General features: G+C 41.1%; 2 pseudogenes; one reads left to right on the forward strand and one right to left on the reverse strand.

Moving 5' to 3' along the window:
* Positions 1-347: 347 nt before the first annotated feature.
* LOC123084485 (WD repeat-containing protein GTS1-like) lies at positions 348-3960 on the forward strand (annotated as a pseudogene).
* Positions 3961-6431: 2471 nt separating this feature from the next.
* Positions 6432-14752, reverse strand: LOC123088478 (receptor-like protein kinase HERK 1; annotated as a pseudogene).
* Positions 14753-14963: the final 211 nt, after the last annotated feature.

Below are 14963 nucleotides of genomic sequence, written 5' to 3' on the forward strand. Positions count from 1 at the left end.
TTACTCATAAGGCATTTATTCTTGAATTCTAAGTTCTCAATACTAATACCAATACTGCAGGTTTTTGTTTCCCTACTATGCCTTGATTGTTGAAAATTGATGCTGGCTGAACATTAATACCAGATTCACATATAAATGGTTACTTTCTTTTAATATTATATAAATTCCGAGTCATCAGTATGTTTCTCAGTCTCTGTATGGTAAATATTTTGTACTTTCATTAAGTGCTAATTCTTGTGATGCTTGGTTTGGATCGAAGGTTGGTTCATACTTCATTCATAAAAAATTGAATGTGAGGTATTATATCTAATTTGGTTTAACCACTATTAATTTGTCTTTCCATGAAAATGAACTATCTTGATGCAAAGTACAACCTGTATTACGCAAATGGGGTAGTAACTTTGGTATGAAATCCATTTGCATTTATATGCTAATCTTAGCCAAATACAAATTCTTTCCGGGTTAACATAGAAATATCCCCAATTCTGTGTTTTGTTTCACCGTGTCCTCTTACTACTACTGGGCACAATAATCTCTTCATTATGTTCTATCTCTATTCATGATATTTTTTTATACTTGATTCAATGGTAAAGTTTTGGTCTGCTATTTACATTCACTGTACTGTATAGGTAACTAGTGCTTCAGCTATTTGTAGATTACTAGGGTTGATTAAAATGTACTTGCATTTGTGTATAGTCAACCATTCACTCTTCTCTAAATGTCTGCCAGATATCTTTGATAAATGCTGGCCCCTGGCACGAAATGTTTAGCTTCTCTTTTAGTGGAACAAGTGGTAACCTACTTGCTGCTGGTTCTGGTTCCAAGGTAAAGGAGTACTGTTCTTTTATATATACAGTCATATCTATACCGGCTTTAGTTTATCCATATTCACTCTGCACCTGCAACGGTTGGTGTACAACCGTGGTATCTGTGATGGTCAATGTATGCTTCTAATCTTTGTGATGTATGGGCGGTCATGTTTGAATGTCAAACATTGTATACATAAATTGTATGTTGAAGAATTCGTGTTTTGTTGAGTTGTTTATGTTCGATTTCTCTTTCTTTTAGTTTCAAGAATTATAATAAACATGTTGTAAAATAATTGAAAATAATAATTCAATGCAAGGCAATACCCCTTGGGATAGCATTCAGAGACAGAACCCAGATATCCACCGAATATTCGGATGTGATTTAGACGCTAGCATGAGAGTTATCCAAAAATTGATTGCATGCTATATTGGATTGTGTCTTGAAAACTATCACCCACACATTTGTTAGCTCTATAGGTGGTATATGCTAGACTTTCGGGTGAAGCAAAGGACGTATGCTCAAGCGAGTTGCTACCCTCAGCTGTTGTAGAGCTGCAAGCTGCCTACGAATTATCCTACACATCTGATTTCCTTGTATGGTAATTGCCAATGTAGTTCATGTTTTCCCATAGCAATGTCTTTTCAATCAGAATTTGTGTTTTTAGTTCATAAATATGTACTGCACATCTGATAGAGCAAAAAAGCAAGGTTCCATGAGGTTATTCAGGTTGAGTCTTACTCAAGTTGCTTGATTGTAGGTTCTGTTGTGGGACTGGAGAAGTTCAAAACAGGTAGCCTGCTTAGAGGAATCCCACATGGACTATGTAACTCAGGTATGCGTTGTTCTACAGAGTTTTACATGTTTTACAATAAGACAAGCCTAACTTGCATAGCCCATGTACGTGGATATCCCTTTACAGCAATTTTTGTGGCAATTAGTGCTGTTACATACTTTTTTTTTTGACTTGAGTGCTGTCACGTACCTTTATTTTGTTAATCTTTGGTGACATTGCTGTCTTCAGTGTTCATACTTTTGCATTGAGCCATTGACTTGATATCAGCCACATGATATTTATCCACTATAGTTTCTCGATTGGGTGGTTATCAGTCATTGTTGTGCTGATTTATCGCTCTTTTTTGGAGAGGTTCGATTTGCACCAAATCACGAGAGTAAACTCATTTATGTGGCAATTGATGGTTTAATATGCATCTTCGACATTGATGGTGATATCAATGAGGACGATCATTTGCTATCTGTATGTCTTTTTCCCCTATGTTGTGCTTTTTAAATACTTGGGGATTCATGTATAATAGTTGAAGGGCACGATATGTAGTCACTTGAGTACTAGTAGTATTTATCAGGTTTGCTTACAAGATTATGACGGTTCTCCCTAAATTTATTGCATTATATATATCAAGTTTTTGGTGATGGCCCTCAGATATTTGCTATTCAATAGGTTATGAATGCGGAGACTTCTGTTTCCAAGGTGGGTTTCTATGGAAACACATATCAGAAGCTTTGGTGTTTGACTCATATTGAAACACTAAGGTAATTTCTTTCCACATGTACTCCCTCCGTTCCTTTTTGTAAGGTGTATTATTTTTGGCACGGCGACCAAGGCACATAATTATAGAGGTGTTAGGACAAAATTACCCTTGGCAAATTTGTTAATTAGTGAAAGTAAATCAGTGAGTCCGGGAAAGTATGAGATACATGCAATCAAGAGAGAGATAGTTTCCTTCTTTTGATACAAGGAGAAATACAGGAAATCAGGAGAGAGATACTTTCCTCTTTCTGGAGGGATACAAAGGGAACTATGAGAATTAGAAAGAAATGCACCTTACATTGTGGAATTTTATGAAAAAAAATAGACCTTATATAAAGGAATGGAGGGAGTACTTAGTAAAAGATTCTGTTAAATTATTCAATTGGCAAAGAAACTCCTACCCCTTTCACCTCTGTTTTGAGAATATTTTTGACCGATTCTTCTCTGTTTTCACCCCCAACATTATGCATCCCCTACTTGTTCTAGAGTTGTACTCCCTCCGTCCCATAATATAAGAACATTTTTGACACTACACTAGTGTCAAAAACGCTCTTATATTGTGGGACAGAGGGAGTAATTAACAAGTACTCCCTCCGTGCGGAAATACTTGTCTTCAAAATGAACAAAAGAGGATGTATCTAGACATATATTAGTTCTAGATACATCTCTTTTTATACATTTTGATGAAAAGTATTTTCGGACGGAGGTAGTACACAAGTTTAACATCACACTGTTTGCTATTTAATTATCGCAGCACTTGGGACTGAAATGATGGGACTAGAGAATTGAATATAGAGAATGCTCGTTCCCTGGCTAGCTATAAGTGGAACCTTGACCATGTGAGTACGCAAGACTGCTTAACGTGTCTTGTACTCCCTCCATTCCAAAATAGATGACTCAACTTTGTACTAACTGTACAGTTAGTACAAAGTTAAGTCATCTTTTTTGGAACTGAGAAAGTACATTCTATTTCCATCTTTTTGTTGAGTTCAGTATATGCTGATCATGGTTTGGTATTGTGTAATAGGGTTTTTTTTTTCAGTATCACAATCAATCTTGATATCTCTTTGGGTTTGGTTTGCTCTTTGACTTTTCTTTATCATCAAAAGGAGTGCTTGCAATTACCATTTTGCCCCTACATCCTGACGAGTTGCCTTTTGGACTCTTTTTCCATGTGTGCATTGTTGCTGAAATGAGATTATAAAAACTGCCTCAAATTCTTACATCTATTCTATTGGCAGTTGGACTATTTCGTCGACTGCCACTACTCTTTGCCTGATGACTGGTTATGGGCGATCGGCGGCACAAGTGAGGGTACACTAGGTAACTTCCCTGTAAAATACGATCCTGCGGGAGCGATCGGTTTGGCGGAGGCTGTCCTGGAAGGAGGCCACACAGGAGTTATCAGGACCATATGCCCAGGTGGAAGCAGTCTTGAGAGCCTTGGCCAAAACAAGGGCATCTTTGGGTGGACAGGAGGTGAAGACGTCCGTCTATGTTGCTGGCGCTCGGAAGATGTCGCAGAGACGAAGAAGTCCTGGATCTCCAGTTCGCTTGTATCACGCGTAGAAAAGAAGAATAGAAGCCGGCATCAGCCCTACTGACGTGCTAAGAGATATTTTGGAGCCTGGCCACGGCTAACCCATCCATATGATATTCTCCAAGAAGAGAAGTACTATGAGCCTACATATCGAGACCACCTTTTTTCTTAAACCATCCTTGTCTAAAAAAACTTTTATTTAACTACCCTTATCTTATCTGACATAAACCAGTAGTACTGCAACGATGGGCTCACCGGAATACCACACCAATAAGTTTATTAGGCCAATTCACTTTTTGAAACGTCCTTATATTATGAGATGGAGCAGCGCGCGCTTATGATTTCGCACTTTGCTTTGCAAGTGTGTCGACAAGCTAGTCAGGCCGGCCGAGCCCGGAATTGGGAGCTGTGTAACTTTGTAAGTGTGGCGAGGACACGGATGCACCGATGACAGTGTAACATTCCGAGCTACGGTGATGCTCAGCACACATGCCATCACGTTTGTATTCGTTTGTCTATCTAGAGCTCATTGTATAAGAAAATATGCATGGTAGAGCAGATGAATTTGAAGTAGAAGTGAAGTCGTAAAATGATGTATACAATGATAAAATGAGGCGATTTCCTATGCATGGTGACAGCTAGACACCCTTTGGCATAAGTGCCTTTTTCGATATATGAGGTGTCGGGTTTCTTATGGCATTGGCACAAGTGCATTTTTGTTGTATAGAAATGACCTTTTTTCACTTCTTTCTATACTTTTTATTACCTTTTTGACACAAGTGCCTTTTCTCACTTCTCTCAGTCTTTTTGCTTGCCTTTTTGACATAATTACCTATTTGCTTGCCCGTCGGGTCCAAAAATCATGATATTTTCGTTATAGAGTCATTTTTCATAGTCCAAAATAATTTACCAAATTAATTAGAGATAAAAATGGGGCCGTGCATAGCTACTACTATGGTAGCAAATTATTTCCGTGAAGATAAAAGTGTACACAATAATAGATGTCAAGAGTGAAAACGCAGGTTTACTCCCAGAGGGATGGTGAATAGGAGATTTTTAAAAATTCGTCAAACTCTGAAGAATTTGACGAAGATCAGAGAGAAGAAATAGAAATACGAGGGAAACTAAGTAATCACAGAATCAGAGTACATGCAATCAAGATACACAATATTGAAGAACTTGCAATCAGATAAGCATACACGCATAAAGAACATGAACCGAGAAAATGAAAAGTAGCATGATGAAATTCTTCAGTTCAAATTCATCAGAAGATAGATTACAGATTCTTCAGCAACAGAATAATGTAAGAGAGGGTGGGGAATTTGAAACCAGGTTGGCTTGGTGAAGACAATGCAATTTGGTAGACCAGTTCCAGTTGCTGTATCAACTATACATCTGGTTGAGGCGGCTGAGTCGCAACTCAGAGAACACACAGTCCTCACCATATTCCTCTTGAGCTAAGGTCACTTAGTCCTCACCTAATTACTCGTGGTAAGTCTTCAAGGTAGACTTCCAAAACCTTCACAGACTTGTTCATCAGTACACCACAATGACTCTTGGTGTACTCAGAACTTGACGACTAACCATCTGGAAGAATGACAGTCTTCAAACGTAACAAACATCAGATCACACAGATTAATCCCTTCAGTGATGCTCAATCACTTTGCTCAGGGTTTTTCCTCACTTAGGGTTCTCTCAAAGACATCGGAAGATGGGTTCCTCTTAAATGACAAGTGCCAAGTTCTCTCGGAGCAGCCAACCAACAAGTGGTTGTGTGTGTGGGGGGGGGTATTTATCTGATTCGACCACTGCCAGGATAAGGATCCACTCGACAGCTGGCCCGCGGTGCAGCAATGGTCGGAATTTGAACTCTCAAATTCGTCGGGGCATTTAATTTTCTCATGGTAGCCAAATCACACTAGCGAACTCCTAACTCCTTAGCCTGATCAAATTAGTTCGCTACCAGATGAACTTCTTCACTGCCGCTAGCAAATGCGTCAGCTGTTCTGGAGATTTTCAAAGGCTTCACTTGAAGCGTCTTGTGTATGTATAGGTTTGAGTAAGTTTGAGCATCACTTTGAAAATGTGAATATGTTTCACCTATAACCCCTTTAAAAGTATGGATTTTTTCTATGACTCAAATAAGAAGAAAAGGAACTATGAAAACAGAAGTCTTCAAGCTTCAAAGTCTTCACATCAATTTTTTCAAAGGCTGTACCAATTTCGTCACCAAATTCTTCACTTGAAGAAATCTATTTTTAGGGGTCGTTCTTCATGTGTTAAAACAAATATTCGGGGAATCTGTCTACTGTGTATACTCACAAACTCATTAGTTCCTCAACATAGTTGTCTTCAATACTCCAAAACCACTAAGAAGGCACTTGATGCACTTACAAAGAGCATCACTTTTGCCTAGATGATACCTTCAAACTTTTTAAAAGCTGAAATCCTGCATACGGTCCTTCAAGTTAAAGAAAGTGTTATAGTGTTAACTTTACTCATGGAGAGCTCGCCACATTTTTGATCATACATGTGAGGGACTATCCACTCCTTGATTTTGTAAGTGTTTTCGATCATATAAAGCTGTGCCTGTTATTGAACCCTAAATCTGTGGTACAAAAGAATGTAAATTCTTTCTATTCTAACAAGATTTTTCAGTCATAATAATGGACATGTTAAAGATGGTTGTCCGCGCAAGCTTGCAACATCCATCCCTATGGGGTTCAGATGATTCAGAGAACGCCAATGGAGCATCTACTGGTGCACGACACGAACTGGATCATCGTCCCTCGCCGCGGGCGTTCAGCTGGGAGAACACCTTGCTGCCAGAGATCTCGGTCATGCACAACCCGTCTAGTCCATCAGCAGGCTCGGCTTGTCGTCTCGGCTCGTCATCGATGGGGAGCGAGTGGCAACGTGCGTCTCCTGCAGCTGCAGGCAGTACTCGAGGTACCACAACACCTCGCCCATGGACGGCCGGTCTGCCCCGTTGTCAGCCAGACACTTCTCCGCGGTCTCGGCGAACTTGCGGAGCGAGTTCTCATTTATCTCGCCGGAGATCCTCGGGTCGATGATCTTGTCGAGCTTCCCCTCCCCGTGCATCCTCACCGCCCACTCGGCGATGTTGCTCTGGTCACGGGCCAGGCTCGGGTCGATCGCAGGCCGCGCGTAGAGCACCTCGAAGAGCAACACACCCAAGGAGTAGACGTCGGACCGGTCTGTCAGCTGCTGCCTCCTGAAGTACTCTGGGTCCAGGTACCCGAAGCTGCCCTTCACCGCCGTGCTCACGTGTGTCTCCCCAAGCGACGGCCCGAAGCACGACAGTCCGAAGTCGGCTACCTTGGCTATCACGCCGCCGTCCATGTCTCCTAGGAGGATGTTGGACGACTTGACGTCACGGTGGATGATGTTGTGCGAGTTGCCTGTGTGCAGGTAGTGCAAGCCCCTCGCCGCCCCGATGCAGATCTCCAGCCGCTGCTTCCACGATAGTGCCGGCTCGCCAGAGCCGTACAGGTGTCTCCGCAGCGTCCCTTTCTCCATGTACTCATAAACGAGTATCATCTCCGCCTGCTCGTTGCAGTACCCGATGAGCGACACCACATGCTGGTGCCGGATGCAGGATAGCACCACGATCTCCGCCTTGAACTCGCTGCGCCCCTGATGCGAGCCAATCGTGGCGCGCTTCACCGCCACGGGCATGCCGTCACCCAGCGTGCCCTTGTACACTTTCCCGAACCCACCGACGCCGATGAGGTTGCGCTCATGGAAGTTGTCGGTGCCAGCCTTGATCTCTGCCAGCGAGATGCGCAGCTTCATGCTCACCCTTCCCTTTAAAAGATAACAAAAGCAATGTAAACCACCTTCTGGCCTCAGAAGTCAAAACACTCTTATATTTCTTTACAGAGGGAGTATGTATTTCATCAATCGTCATATCGTCACATAACCAGTAAGTACGTATAAGCAGGGCAAAATCATCTAATGGCACCAGTAAAATCAAATGTCACATATGACAATAATGATGGCTTTGCAAACTAGAACAAGCAAGATCCACGGTAGATTAACAAATGCAAGCACAAAATGCAAAACACTCTTATAGTGGATGTGCTAAGATTTTTTTTCCCCACTGTTGAGAATGTTTCTAGGTAATTTTGCTACCCCGCTAGTTCTAAACTTCCCATATTAGCATGCCCGTGTAAGGATTTCGACCAAAGGTACAAAGTGTTTCTGACGAAACTATACAAATGGACATGAATATGATAGCTGACCGCATTGTTGTTTCAAACAAAACAGTTGCCCAGCTGCCTTGAGAAATATTTCAACAAAAGCTCATTTGTTCTCTGGAAACATTAGAACATTAAAAAATGTACTACTTTGACTCTGCAACAGGCATGATCAATCAAGCATATCTATGGCATTACAGACCATACGACAAAACGCATAGGACTATTAATATTTAAAACCCAAGTGTAAAATGATTTTTGATTAAACTTCTCCTTGAAAAAACTGCAAACAAGCAGAGGAAAAGTCACCGTACCGTAATGTGTGAAAAATACACCTGTAAGGCTGTAACATCCCCAACCATAGAAAAGTTCAATCCTCCAAATTTGGAGAATGCAATGTTCGAGAAAAATCCAATCCTTAAAAAATGCAACATACTACATAACAAAATTGCAACACAACACCACTTCAGAACAACAACCAAAACACCAACCATTCCACACAGTACCTGACTAGCTTGCTGAATCAACACTTCCATGCATGAACTTACTTTTGGTACTGATGAACTACTACTTGACCCAGTTTCAGTAGCAAACACATCCGCATTTGGTGTTGCACCAAGCCTATCGATTATATCCTGCATATCTGGTCTTTTTGCTGGGTTAAAGTCACAACACTCTATAGCTATCTCAGTGCATACTCGTATTTGTACCAGTTGTGTGTCTCCCTGTGATTCCTCCAACCTATATCTCCACCTGTCAAGTACCTGTTAAATATCCATCATGTGTCATGATTTATGAAAAGGAGCAACATATATTTCTACAAAACATCTAGAAAGATCCACGTATCTTCATGCAAAATCCAAAGAAGGTGTAATTCTTTTCTTAAAAGGAGAGGGCAAAATATCATAGAAAAACACAATGCCACCAGGAGGCAACAGGTCTCCAGTACAAACTTTTGTAGTCGTACAACAAGCTACACAGAACATGCTGAAGCCTAGCTAGCTAAAACAAACGACTGAAACTGGGAAATGAGGAACATTTTTTATACGAAGATACCCAGCGCATTGTTGCGGAAATTGGTTGATAACGTGAGAACCAATATAAAATATACATTTTAAATTCCAAAATAATGTTGATATGCAAAACTCAAAGCTAAAGTTTTAGTAACCATATTTTGCATTCCTGAAACTAACCATAGTTACCCATTTATGAGCTTGCATGCACATAATCATGATAATAGCACACACATATGGACATAATACTGTGTCAGTGTTGCGCTAATCCATTTTGTTGTTACTTAAGCTGTAAGAAATATTTGAAAGATCGACCTACACCGGACATTCAAGGCTCACTATTCACATGTTGCAGAGAGAATTAGTTTGCAATATATTTTCATGATATTTTATTATCTGAAATTTAATATTTGGATTAATAATATGAGAAATTAAAATAAAAAGACATATGATATATTATATTTAATTAATGAGATGGGCCTTTTCCCATGCTTGTTTACATGTTGAGGTGAGTCTTTTCCTTGCATGTTTACGTATCTATAAAAAATAAGGTTGCCCTGGTACCAATAGAAAAGACGTCTGGTTCATGTTTAAAAAAATGAATACATCCTATGTATAAACAAAATAATGATATAATAAAAAGTAATGTAACACAATATTTTTGAAATCAAGCCTTTATATTGGAGCAAAGTTATCTTACATCCTCAATATCAGGATATCCCTTTTCTCCAGTTAGTATGTCTATGATTATAATACCAAGACTATACATGTCTGACTTGAATGTGATATGTCTAGCCCCAAAGAATTCTGGTGCGAAATATCCCCTGCATGAATATTTATATAATATAATCGATCAATGGGAAAAGGATTTATATTATTTCATGGATAACCAAAAAAAAAGAGCTTCCAAGAGTCATAGAAAGCTTACATAGTTCCAATCACTTTTGAAGCAATAGCCCGGCTTTGCATTTCATGGAAGCACCTCGACAGGCCGAAATCAATAATTTTCGGTGTCATATTTTCATCTAGCAGTATATTTTCAGGCTTAAGATCTAAATGAACGATACGCTCTTGGTGAAGATAATATAAACCGTCACAAATTCCATTTATAATGTGATAGCGCTTACTCCATTCAAGTCCAGATGATGCATCTAAAAAATGGGAGAGGAGAAAGTTGGTTCATTACGTATTTGAGACACTTCAAGTCCATAGTCATTTAACGTTAAATACATGGATGCTCGAACCATATGTGCCACATGATCCTACCGGTGATTTGCTTAGCAAGACTCCCTTTAGGTAGATATTCAAAGCAGAGTAACCTTTTTCTTACATCTGCTAAGACAAGCTTTCCCTCATAGTCTACCATTTCCCCTTGTGTGTCAGAGCAATAACCCAGGAAGCGTACTATATTTTTGTGCTTTGCCTTCATTAGGCAATGAATCTCTTCACTGAATTTATTATCATCAATGTCAACCGTTTCAGAAAGCTTCTTCACAGCAACCATGCCATTATCAAGAATTCCCTAGAAACATAATGTCAACTTAAGTTTTCACATAAACGGTGATCAAGAAGACAACGGCAGCCAAGAGTTACCATAACCATACCTTGTAAACCCTTGCAAATCCACCATGGCCAATTTGTTTGTCATCAGAGAAACCATTGGTGATGTTCTCGAGAAGAAATAATGGCAGGGGCTTTGGTTTCGCACCTTGATCAAACAGCATATGCTCCAGTTCTCTTTGTGATGTTATAGCTCGACGATACATTTGCAGCTACAAAATAAAATACACGTCAAACTGGAAAAGGTGCATTATTTATGAGGCTATAAGATCTGACTATACTAGATTACCATGCATGCTGTTGCCGATGATAAGGTAAAATGCTCATCACCTACTATAAGGAGCATGGCACTGATTCTACATTACCCAAATCACCTACTATAATTTCTGTGATCTGATTCTCAAAGTGGACGCTACATCCATCACATGGCAATCGATCAAGCGCACACGTGCGCAACGCATACACACAAGGGCGCACCAAATTACGCCGGGCTAGATTAGGGGAAGGGAAGGGAAACAGCCACGCATTCTCACCTCAGTATCCTGGCCCGACCGCTCCGGCAGCCCCCAACTCCACATCGCAGCTGCAAATCACACAATTGTCCCGTTATGCCAATCCAGCCAGACGGCGAACCACGGCGCCGTACGGACTCAGATATCTGAAGCTAAAGCAACAGATATTTTGGAAAACAAACAGTTTATATTGCTAAAAATGAAACATCCAACAGTCTATTGTTCTAAGAAATGGTCATGGAAATGAAAAATAAGCTTTCTTCTATGAATTCTTGTACGGAAATTGTAACAATAGAACATATATGAGAGAAAGAATTGGGCAACATTTGTATTGAATTTTGAACAACACTTCCTTTGAACTTTACACAGCTAAACAAAGAATTTTGCATAGCATACCACTTACCACTTTGACATAAAAAAATAGAAAATTGTGAGGAAATGGTTTAAAAAATGGTCATAGTGAACGTTGACAGCCAAACAAATATTGACAACACTCTATATTGCTAATAATGCAACATCTAATAGTCTATGGTTAAAAAATGGTCATAATGACGAAAGATAAAGCTTTCTTCTATGGAGTGTAGAGGAAATGGACAGTACCTCCTTTGAACTTTATACAACAGAAACATTGAACATTGACAGCAAACAATACAATTTTGTACAGCATAACACTTAGAGTATATATTTAACTTTTTGATAGCAAAAACAGCACATGCATAAGCTTGTACAAATATCACATATATATTCTCCAGAACACACGTATGCATGGACAAACTCGATCGAACTCCTGCTAGAATGCAGGCATGGAGCCATCCGTAATGCACGCATGCAGCTGGCCGGCCGTACACATGGAGCTGGCTTCTCCGGCCGCTCCGCCCTGCCGCCTGCTTCGATGACGCTTCGGCCAGCCACTGCCGAGCTCCTCTGCCTGCTCGTGTGGCGGCGTCTCCAGGCCGCCAGCTCCGGCATTCAACAGTTTACAGGTTCCCTCAAAAACAACTCAAACAAAAATTCCAAATATAAGGTATGTAGGGTATAGTATGCAGGACATGTAATTTTTTTTGGGATCTGCTGTTGTACTGGATCTGTTCGGTGCATTTTTTTTCAATCTATACTGCAAATTTATTGGTTTGATCACTTTTGCTGGATCTGCTATAGTTGCTCTAAGGATGTCCGGGCATCATTATTTTAGATGACCCGACCATTTTGCTAATGTCCAGTGTAACTTAGTGCGACATGCATTATTCCAGCTTTGCTAATTAATACTATCTCTGGTTCGTAAACTAGGCCCCCTCTTATTTGGCTTTAACATCTGGCCATCAATTTCATCAGCTGAATATCATATATACAATAGTTACCCACACTAACCAACAAGATAGTTTCTTAATTTCATGACGCCTACGGCACTATATTGAACCTATTTGAATGGGTCCATGAATGAATAGTGGTTGGCACATGTACAAGTCTTTACATTCAAGAAAAGTCATTATGAATGAGTCAACAACAGGGTAGCCTATCACATGTCATGCGACCTTATATAGTGCAACATGCGTTATTCCATCTTTGCTAATTAATACTCTCTCTCTCTCTCTCTCTCTCTCTCTCTCTCTCTCTCTCTCTCTCTCTCTCTCTCTCACAACCACACACACAATATAAGAGAGCAGTATCTCTCTCTCTCTCTCTGCCTCTGCCTTTGCCTCTGCCTCTGCCTCTGGCTCTGGCGCACGAGCACACACATCTTTAAGAATCATAGGGACGCAGGGACAGCAGGAATCTCCGCTAGCCAAGGTGAATTAATCATTTTTGCTCATCTCCGTATAATCCATCGTGTTCATGCGTTTCTCCTTTGCTTCTAGTATATATTTGGATGTCTTTGGTACCACATACATGCAGCAACTTGTGTTCTCAGCCCTGGCTATGAAATCACTGCAGGATCTCAACAAGTATATGCATGTGCTATGTATAAAAGGGTTTCAACCTCCTTTTCCAGAAAAATATATAGAAGGATTTGAGAATCTATGTATATCTGGTAGTTTTGTTTCAGAAAATAACCAGATTTAGGATTGTTCCTTGATGATCCATGTTTTCTCCCTTCTCTATCTGCTGGCAATTTGCAAGGCTTGTTCTAAATTAAGCTGTTACTGTTCAGGGTGGACGCGGTCCGGTCCGGTCCGGGCTTTGACCGAGCCAGCCTTTGGACCGGCCGCGGCCGGTCCGGTCCGGACCGGACCGATGTGGCCAGCGAGCCTGTTTTATAGGACCGGACCGAAGCAGCAAAAGCTCGGTCAGCCCGAATGGACCGTATGGGACCGATGGCTGGGAGTGCTCTGCTGGCCACTGTTTAGGCTGCTGTGTGGTTTGTAGATTGTAGCTGCCCTGTAGTGTCATTGTTTAGACTGTAGCTGCCCTGTAGCTGCTCTATTCAGCTTTTTGGCCACTATTTAGACCGTGGGTTATCCTGGGAGTGCCATGTTGATCTTTTTTGCCACAGTTTAGGCTGTCCAAATTAGTTATGTCATACAGTCATAGTAAGCTGCTCCTGTGAGTGCTCTGTTTCTGTTCAATGACTAGTGTGGCATAACTAAATTTGGACAGCATTTTATTTGAATTTTGGACATCAAAACAATTGATTTTCAGAGGAACAATATCACAAAAATCACATGCACAAACATTGATCACTACAGTTTTCAGATAAGTTTGGACTGAAAAAGCAGAAATATCACAGCCACAAACAACTAATTTGGACAGCAAGCACTGGACTAAATTTGGACAGCAAGAATAACTAAATTTGGACAGCATTTCCTTTGTTTTTTGGACATCCACAAACTGATATTGACAGGAAAGATGGCACAAATCAGGTTAAGCACAAATATCACATCCACAAACAGAAGGTCTTATCATCATTGAACGACACGATTACAAACTTGCAATGACAATTCCAAGTCCATGTCATTATCTATAAAAAACAGCACATAATCCCCCTCTCATTCCCCTTCTCCTTCACCATTATCTCCTGACCAAATCATCTACTACTAGTGCAAATAAACATAATTTATCTCCTGCCATTATCTACAAAAAAACAGCACAAAATCCCCCTCTCATTCAGCTTCTCCTTCACCATTATCTCCTGACCAAATCATCTACTACTAGTGCAAATAAACACAACTATCTCCTGACCATTATGTACAAATAAAACAGCACATAATCCCCCTTCTCCTTCACCATTATCTCCTCACCAAATCAAAGACTTGCCTGCAAGATTGTTCAGCTCACTAAACTACAACATCTACTCTGTGACGTAGATTAGAGGAAGATACCAATCGGGATTGGGGCTTGGGAGTATGAAAAACTTAAGAACAGAGATCTCAGGAGGCTACCTTTTCCTCTTCGTGGCGCTCCGTGAGGAACCAGGGAAGGACGGACCGACGGCGTGCTGGCCTTGCTGCCTCCCCGACGTACACGTGCTCCTCCAGCTCGGACTCGGACCAGATGGCGCCGTCGGTGAAGGGAGAGCCGCAGGCAACGGCGCCGTCGCCTGGGTTAGGGTTAGGGATAGAGGAACAGAGGAGGAGGCGCTGGAGGGGGCAGAACGCAGAAGGAATCGAGCCAGGGCGGAATGGAACGAGGGGAGGGGGTCGCTCGGCTCGGGGTGGGCCTCTCGATGGCTAGATCTGTAGTTCTGTACACTTGATGGGCCTTGCCGCCTGCGGTCCGCTCGGTCGGCCCGGATAAAGACCGGACCGGACCGAAAAAAATTCGGTC

Source organism: Triticum aestivum, chromosome 4A (genome assembly GCF_018294505.1).
Source record: "Triticum aestivum cultivar Chinese Spring chromosome 4A, IWGSC CS RefSeq v2.1, whole genome shotgun sequence".
NCBI lineage: Eukaryota > Viridiplantae > Streptophyta > Magnoliopsida > Poales > Poaceae > Triticum > Triticum aestivum.